Source organism: Heterodontus francisci, chromosome X, assembly GCF_036365525.1.
Source record: "Heterodontus francisci isolate sHetFra1 chromosome X, sHetFra1.hap1, whole genome shotgun sequence".
In the NCBI taxonomy this organism is placed as follows: Eukaryota; Metazoa; Chordata; class Chondrichthyes; order Heterodontiformes; family Heterodontidae; genus Heterodontus; species Heterodontus francisci.
The window spans coordinates 452,535-462,136 of NC_090421.1; the positions used below are offsets into that span (position 1 = coordinate 452,535).

A 9,602-nucleotide genomic window follows, 5' to 3' on the forward strand; every position below is an offset into this window, starting at 1 on the left:
GAAACAGAGACAGAGAGGGAGACAGAGAGAGAGAGAGAGAGTCGGTGAGAAGGATTCTCGGTCTCAGTCTCCCTCCCTCCCTCCCCTCCTCTCCACATTGGCTGTCAGCTACTCTAAATCTTGGGCTGTGCTTCTGCGAATTAAACCTATACTTTTATTTTGGGGAATTCTAAAAATGGGAAAATGTCTGCGCTGGAATTAGAGACCGCGCAATGTGGTTGTCTGGGCGAGCTCAAGCTCGCTGAAAAGCAAACAGGTCTGACAGGAAAAGCCCATTAACCAGAGACGGTCTGCCCCTTTAATTGCAGTTAGTGGTCAGGTGAGCAGACATGCCCCATAAATTCTGATCTAGCGGGCAAAATCACAGACAAGGGGCAGTCACAGCTTTTCAAAGCTTCGCAGAACTCACATCTCTTCGCCCTCAGTCGGTTGCCTGCAGTTATCTCATTGGAACTTAAGCAAGGAGCTTTACTCTGTATCTAACCCCCCGCCGCCCCGTGCTGTACCTGTCCTGGGAGTGTTTGATGAGGGACAGTGTAGAGGGAGCTTTACTCTGTATCGAACGCCCGTACTGTACCTGTCCCTGGAGTGTTTGATGAGGGACAGTGTAGAGGGAGCTTTACTCTGTATCTAACCCCCGTACTGTACCTGTCCTGGGAGTGTTTGATGAGGGACAGTGTAGAGGGAGCTTTACTCTGTATCTAACCCCCCGTCCTGTACCTGTCCTGGGAGTGTTTGATGGGGGACAGTGTAGAGGGAGCTTTACTCTGTATCTAACCCCCCGTGCTGTCCCTGTCCTGGGGAGTGTTTGATGGGGGACAGTGTAGAGGGAGCTTTACTCTGTATCTAACCCCCCGTCCTGTACCTGTCCCTGGGAGTGTTTGATGAGGGACAGTGTAGAGGGAGCTTTACTCTGTATCTAACCCCCCGTACTGTCCCTGTCCCTGGGGAGTGTTTGATGAGGGACAGTGTAGAGGGAGCTTTACTCTGTATCTAAACCCCCCTCCGTGCTGTACCTGTCCCTGGGAGTGTTTGATGAGGGTCAGTGTAGAGGGAGCTTTACTCTTTATCTAACCCCCGTAACTGTACCTGTCCTGGGGAGTGTTTGATGAGGGACAGTGTAGAGGGAGCTTTACTCTTTATCTAACCCCATACTGTACCTGTCCTGGGAGTGTTTGATGGGGGACAGTGTAGAGGGAGCTTTACTCTGTATCTAACCCCCGTCCTGTACCTGTCCTGGGAGTGTTTGATGGGGGACAGTGTAGAGGGAGCTTTACTCTGTATCTAACCCCCCGTACTGTCCCCTGTCCTGGGGAGTGTTTGATGGGGGACAGTGTAGAGGGAGCTTTACTCTGTATCTAACCCCCGTGATTGGTTTCGGAGCCTCCGTGCAGGCTGCTGTTTGAGAAATGAGCATTAGATGGCGGTAGGTGCAAGCAGAATAGAATCTGGGAGGCTGCCTGGATTCTGGAGCGTGCGTTAATCGAGGAGGAAGCGACACTCCCTTCTTGTTTTACTCCCCGGGGTGCTGGTAAAGGCACCCTTTACCACTGCAGGACCTCCCGAGGAGCGGAGCGCCTTGGGAGAGGGGGGTGCGAGCAGACTGAGGGCAGAATGGTCCCGGGGGGGTTGGTGGGGGGGAGGGACGAGGGGCTTCAGTTGATGCGGAGAGACTGGGACGAACTGGGGCAGTGGGGGGAACGGTGAACCAGCACGGGCGCGAAGGGGCCCGAACGGACTCGTCCTGTGCTGGAAAGTTCTCCGATTCTCCCGTTCCTGGAAGAATGGCCCTGGATTAGCTGTTTCTTTTTGAGGAGCCCTGTCTGCTCTCCGTTTCGCCAACAAGTTATTGCCCCCCCCCCCCCCACCCGCCCCCGGGGGTGGGGTCCGAATACCTACCTTTTTAAGTGTAGGGATTAAATCAGTCCACACTGTGAGCCGCAACCTCTCGACATCTAAGGGCGCAACGTGACTCCTTTTATCTTTAGGTCGAGTCAGCTCTGGCTCCCCCCCCCCCCCCCCCCCCCCCTCCGCCCCTTTCGCCCCCGCCTCAACCTGCCTCATAAACCTCACTTCACTGTGAAATATTTATTACTGACCACATCCCCTCCCCTCCCCGCTGAGCAGACTTGTCTTTGATCTCTGTCTCTGACCTATTCAACTCCTTTTCATGGCCCTTGCGTCCCCTCGCCCGCACCCCCCCCCCACCCCCCCCCCACCGCCTCCCTCTCACTTCTTGCGTCTGTCTCTGCCCCATCGGTACCCCCCTCACCCAGCAAAAAATAAATAAATCGATCGATCTCCGGTGTGGAAATTTCCAACTGACCCCACCCCCCCCACCTCCCCTCCCCCTGACCTCGACGGTTTTATCAGGGGGGAGAGAGTTCCACATTTCCACTCCCCTTTCTGTGCTCCCCTGCGAATGTGTGTGTGTGTGTGTGTGAGTATTTGAGTGTGCGAGCATGTGTTAATGAGTGTGCGTGTGAATGGGCGTGTCAGATTGTACGTGTCTGCGTATGAGTGAATGTGTGTAAGTAAGTGTGCAAGGGTGTGGGTGTTAGTGTGTGTAAGTGGGAGTATGTGTCTGTGAGTGTATGAGTGTGCATTTGTGTGTTAATTTGAATGTGTGTGTGTAAGAGTGTTAGTGAGAGGGCGTGTGCAAGGGCGTGTGTGTTTGTGACTGCGTCTGTGTTTGTGTGTGTGTGTGAGTGTGCGTGTTTCTGTGTGTGTATTTATGTGTGTGCGCGTGTGCCTGTGTTTGAGTGTGTCCGTGTCTGTGTTTGTGTTTGTGTGTGTTGTCAGTGTTTGTGTGTGTGAGAATGTCTGTGTGTGTTTGTGCGTCTGTGTGCGCATTTCTGAGTGTGACTCTGTGTGTCCTCTGGCCTGCCGGCTCGGGGTTGAGGTACCAGAGACTGTGGATCCCGGACCCCCAGCGAGCAGTCCGTGCCCTCGGGGGGAGAGGACGGAGCTGGACTGGGCAGGGGGATAGGCGGGAGTGTATTGACAACTCATGACTAGTCGCGACAGAGGGCAGAGACTGCTTATTCAAAACGGCCCTCAGATACAAAAAAGAAACCCTCTTCCATGTAAATTTACCTTCACTTAGTACAATACAAATTGTGGTAAATTTTACAAAGTGCAAGGCAATAAGGAATTAAGCAGTTTGCGAGTTTAAAATTTGCCAATGTATTTATCTATGTGCTGTGTCTGTGTGTATGTGTGTCTGTGTGTATGTGTGTGTTGCAGTATGTGTCTGTTTGTATGTCTGTGCGTGTGTCTGTGTGTGTGTCTGTGCGTGTGTCTGTGTGTGTGTGTTGTAGTATGTGACTGTGTCTGTGTGTCTGTGTCTGTGTGTCTGTGTGTCTGTGTGTCTGTGTGGTCTTAAAAGATCCCACTGCCACTATTCCGAAAAGAGTGGGAAGAGTGGGGGGAGAGTTCTCCCCGGTGTCCTGGGGCCAATATTTATCCATCAACCAACATCACTAAAACCACCGGGCACTGATCACATACGTTGCTGTTTTGTGGGAGCTTGCTGTGCGCAAATTGGCCACCGCGTTTCCGACATTACAAGAGTGACTACGCTTGAAGTTTTTTTTTTAAAACTACTTGATCGGCTGTGAGGCACTTTGGACGTGTTGACATAGTGAAAAGTGCCGGAGAAACACAAGTGCATTTGGACGTTTAAATATACCACACACAACACCCCCGTTTTGCTCCCTCTCGTCTCGAGCTGCCCTGTGCTAACTACCTTTAACGCACGCTAACTACCACTGTACATGCTAACCAGTGCCAACTACTGCTCTGCAACTAACCAGTTCTTAACTACCGCGAACTCACACTAACCACTATCGGGCATGTTAACTCCCTCTTAAGTACCACTGCACACATAACTTGCACTTGCAGCTAACTAGTCTTAACTACGACCGCGCACGCTAACACACACCACCACTGTGCACAGTAACTCGCACTAACTACCGCCATACACGCTTTACCGCATCCACTGTACATTTCAGGTGTGACGTGCCCTAAAGTGCTTTGACTAAACACCGAGTGCAACTCAAGTAAATTAAGAAAGTAAAAATGAAATCAGTGACAACATTTGTGATTCGTTTGTCAAATTTTAATTATTTTTCCGACAAAATAATAATTCTTCAGGTGAGCTTCAACTACAGTATCTGGATTGACTACGATATAATTCAGCAAAACCTACAGTTCTTAACTCTCTGCTGGAACACACACAGACACACAGAAAGACACAGACGCACACATACAGAGAGAGAGAGACACACACACTCACAGACACACACATACACACACTGAGCACACACACAAAAAAACAAACAGACAGACGCACACACATAGACTTACAGACACACACTCACAGACACACACATACACACACTGAGCACACACACAAAAAAACAAACAGACAGACGCACACACATAGACTTACAGACACACACTCACAGACACACACATACACACACTGAGCACACACACAAAAAAACAAACAGACAGACGCACACACATAGACTTACAGACACACACTCACAGACACACACATACACACACTGAGCACACACACAAAAAAACAAACAGACAGACGCACACACATAGACTTACAGACACACACTCACAGACACACACATACACACACTGAGCACACACACAAAAACACAAACAGACAGACGCACACACATAGACTTACAGACACACACTCACAGACACACACATACACACACTGAGCACACACACAAAAACACAAACAGACAGACGCACACACATAGACTTACAGACACACACTCACAGACACACACATACACACACTGAGCACACACACACAAAAAAACAAACAGACAGACGCACACACATAGACTTACAGACACACACTCACAGACACACACATACACACACTGAGCACACACACAAAAAAACAAACAGACAGACGCACACACATAGACTTACAGACACACACTCACAGACACACACATACACACACTGAGCACACACACAAAAACACAAACAGACAGACGCACACACATATACTTGCAGACGCGCAGACACAGACATACTGAATCACACACAGACACACAAACACACACACAGATAGGCACACCAAGACATACAGACACAGACCGACACTCACACAGACACATTCACACACAAAAACACATATATCAAAGCATGCATAAAAATAAGCATGAATTCAAAATTATTTAACAAAGGTTCACCACTTTTTTAAAAAAACAACCCCCAATTTAAACCATTTAGGTATCAGATTTCAGATAACACCTTTCAAAAGCACAGCACTAAAAGCCCTGAGCATCTGTAACTTTGGCAAAAGAGACTGTTCCATCACTGTATGATAATTGAAAAGTGTCTCAGAACATGGTGTGGAATCTCTCAATTAAACCAGCCAGGATAGGGCTGAAAATAAATGTGAGGGAATGCTTTAAACAGACAGAAAAACACATACACACAGAGACACAAACACAGACCGGCACACATACACACAAAGAAACAGAGACACAAACACAGACACACACACACACACACACACACGGACGGACGCACAAAGAAACAGAGACACAAAGACAGACAGACAGACACACACACACAAAGAAACAGAGACACAAACTCAGACAGACACACATACACACAAAGAAACAGAGACACAAACTCAGACAGACACACATACACACAAAGAAACAGAGACACAAACACAGACACACACACACACAGACGGACGCACAAAGAAACAGAGACACAAACACAGACAGACAGACACACACACACAAAGAAACAGAGACACAAACTCAGACAGACACACATACACACAAAGAAACAGAGACACAAACACAGACACACACACACACACACACACACACAGACGGAGTCACAAAGAAACAGAGACACAAAAACAGACAGACAGACACACACACACAAAGAAACAGAGACACAAACTCAGACAGACACACACACACAAAGAAACAGAGACACAAACACTGACGGACACACACAGAGACACAAACACAAATACTAACAGACGCACACACACAGATAATGAGACAGACACACAAACAGAAGCACACACACACACACACACACACACACACGCACGCATACTGACAGACACAAAAACACAGACACAAACGTTGACAAATACACACAGAAGCACAAATACAGAGAGAGAAAGGCACACACACACACACAGACAATGACACAAACACACAGAGAGACAGACATACAAACAGAAACACACACACACACACATGATGACACAAATACTGACAGACACAAATACACAGAGAGACAGACAGACACAAAGACACATACAGATACACAGACACACAAGCATACAGACACAAACACACACACAACACAAAGTGACAGACAGACACAAAGTCAGATACACACACACACACATACACACAGTCTCACACACTCAGTAAGAATTTATTAAATAAATATCTGAACACAAGCACATTGAACAGGAAGGTGAAAGTTAAGTTTAAGAGAGGCAGGTAGCTTTATCAGCCAGTGATATTCTGTACTCCCCTGCAGTCACCTTCATAATCAAGAGATCAGAAAGGACTGAGAGGTGAAAGGGGAACTTTCGAGAACGTGCTGACTTGTAACAAGACTGGGCTTAAATTAAATCACACACATACTCACGCAGACACAGAAACACACGCACGCACGCACACACAAACAGACACACACATACAAACAGACACACACACACACACACACACAGGATCTCTGGGATCTTTCCCTGCCTCTCCGGCAACTCAACCCTTCTGTTGAAATGAAACCGGAAAGCGCCCTTAAGCGTGAGTTTAACCTCCACGGGCTTCGGCGTGAACACCCCTTGGGTGGGGGACGGTGGGGGGGGGGGGGGGGTCTCTCTAAAATATCTCCCCTCTGCCTCCCAAACCCCCCTGCAAAAAAAAAAACTCGATCCGTTTGTTTTAAGACTTTTGAATTATTCAAATCTGTTCGTGTTCCCATCCAGCCACATAAGTTATATAAATATTTTCTCATACAGATTACTTTTTTTTTTAACTTTTTAAATATAGACTCTACAAGGGCCCCCCGTATGGTTATAGCCAACGTATTATTGCTCCCCTTTGTCTCATTCGTTCCTCCTCTGCTTTGGGTCTCCAGGATGGGTCTTCCTCCAGATTCCAATTTCTCCCGCATCGGCTCGTCCATGTCTCTATGTCGCACTTTGGTTTGAGGTGGGCGGGGGGTGGGGGGGGGGATGTAGAGAGGAGGGGGGCGGGGGATGGTGGTGGGGAGGGGGAGGGGGGAGAGAGAGGTGTTGAAAGCAACGTGTGGAGTTGGCACCCAACACCTTGAGGCTGTCCCCCCGAGTCGTCGTCCTTCCCCCCTCCCCCCCGCCCCATCGACTGCGCCCGCCCGCCGAGTGACGCTTGCTCAGATCTCCAGAAGCCCCCCTTGGCTGGGCGGGGTCCCTTCCTCCGCCGGGTTGGGGGCGGGGTCCTGGGCGCCGTCGGCCGGGGAGGAGGCCTCGCAGTTCTCCGGGGCGCTCCGCGTCGCCCTCCCCGCCCGCCTTGGCTGCCGCCTCGCTGTGGGTCTTCTGGTGCTTGCTCAGGTGGTCACTGCGGGTGAACCGCTTGCTGCACAGCAGGCAGTTGAACTTCTTCTCCCGGGTGTGCGTGCGGACGTGCCTCTCCAGCTCGTCCGACCGGGTGAAGCGCTTGCCGCAAAACAGCCAGTTGCAGACGAAGGGCCGCTCGCCCGTGTGCCACCGCAGGTGCGCCTTCAGGTGCGAAGCCTTGCCGTAGACCTTGCCGCAGCCCGGTATGTGGCAGCTGTGCACGGCCCTCTTGCGCAGCCCGGCCCCCGAGGCCCCCAGCTTCTCGATCTCCTGGCAGTTGGGGCAGTCGCAGGCGGCCCTCCCGGACGCCCCAGCGAAGGAAGCCCCCCGCGAGGGCTTGAGCCCCAGGGGGACCCCCTCCGCCAGGGCCCCTCCGGCGCCGCCGGCGACCCCCGGCTTGGCCTTGTACATCTCCTGGGGCAGGATGTGCTGGTTGGCGGGCAGCAGGGCGGAGGACGAGCCCAGGCCCACCGGCGGGTAGTGGTTCATGGAGCTGAAGTCGGACGCGTAGCCGGAGAGCTGGGAGTTGATGGGCGACTGCGAGGCCACCGGCTGGTAGGAACCCTGGAGGCCGTCAGACTGGGAGGCGCCACTCAGCCAGTTATTGTTGGGGTGCATCTCCCACCAAGAAGGGGCCGGGCTGGCGGAGGAGGTGGAGATCCCGTGATGAATGCCAGCTTTGTACCACGAGCCGTAGGGATGGCCCACGTCCAGTGAGGAGTAGACACTGTGCAGACAGTCGGCTGGGGGGTGTCCCTTGGCCAGCAGGAGCGGGGTCTCTTGGCTGGCGGAGGAGGCCGGGAAGGAGTGGGAGAAGGGGGCCGTAATCGCTCCCGTAGACCGTCGAGGCTTGAGGGCTGGAAGGAGAGATCAGGCCGTTCCCGCATCCCACGGAGCCCCCCGACATAGGGGTCACCCAGGCCCTCGACGCCGCGGCCCTTCGTCAGCAGCAGGTCGGAGTTGGGGCTGTAGGATTTCTTCCCCGCGCTGTTACTCAGCTTCCCCGGAGTCGAGGGGTCTCGCAGGGGGGCTCGAGCCCCCGAACTTGTTACAAGTGGCCGTCAGCATTGCCAGCGGGCTAGATGCAAAGCGAGCTTCCTCCTGCCGTGGGAGAGAGGGCGAGGGGACAATGTTATAGAACCCAGCAGTTCACCACGGGGACCAGAGAGCATTACAGAGCAGGAGGAGGCTACTCGGCCCATCGTGACTGTGCAGGCTCTCTGCTAAAGCAATACCAAATTAAGCCCGCTCGCTCTCCCCGTCGCCCCGTATCAATCCCCAAACTAATCCCACTGCCCCCGCTCCCTCCCCATCGCCCTGTATCAATCCCCAAACTAATCCCACTGCCCCCGCTCTCTCCCCATAGCCCTGTATCAATCCCCAAACCAATCCCACTGCCCCACTCTCTCCCCATCGCCCTGTGTCAATCCCCAAACTAATCCCACTGCCCCGCTCTCTCCCCATAGCCCTGTATCAATCCCCAAAACTAATCCCACTGCCCCCGCTCCCTCCCCATCGCCCTGTATCAATCCCCAAACTAATCCCACTGCCCCGCTCTCTCCCCATCGCCCTGTATCAATCCCCAAACTAATCCCACTGCCCCGCTCCCTCCCCATCGCCCTGTATCAATCCCCAAACTAATCCCACTGCCCGGCTCCCTCCCCGTCGCCCTGTAGAAGACAGGAGATCGTGACTGGAGAGTGGGACAGGACCATTTAAAAACACGGATGACAATTTGTTTCGTATCTTGCTTGGGCACGGGTGGGGGGGGGGGGAAACAGAGTGGGTCTCAGGAGAAAGGTGAAGTGGGTGAATGTTGGGAGCGTAAGGGGGCTTCTCGGGGCTGAGGGGACCTCTGGAGGGGTTTCAAATTATAGACAACCTGCGGGCTGGGACACCTGGGGCTGGACGTTCGGACCGATGTTGCGTTAACCCGAGAGTATTAAGCGAAAGGGGGCAAAGGTGGGCAGGTGGAGTA

General features: G+C 52.1%; 1 pseudogene; it reads right to left on the bottom strand.

The window, feature by feature from the left end:
• The window catches only part of LOC137358567 (transcription factor Sp7-like), a 13,236-nt pseudogene extending 4,410 nt beyond the window's left edge, over positions 1–8,826 (bottom strand).
• Positions 8,827–9,602: the final 776 nt, after the last annotated feature.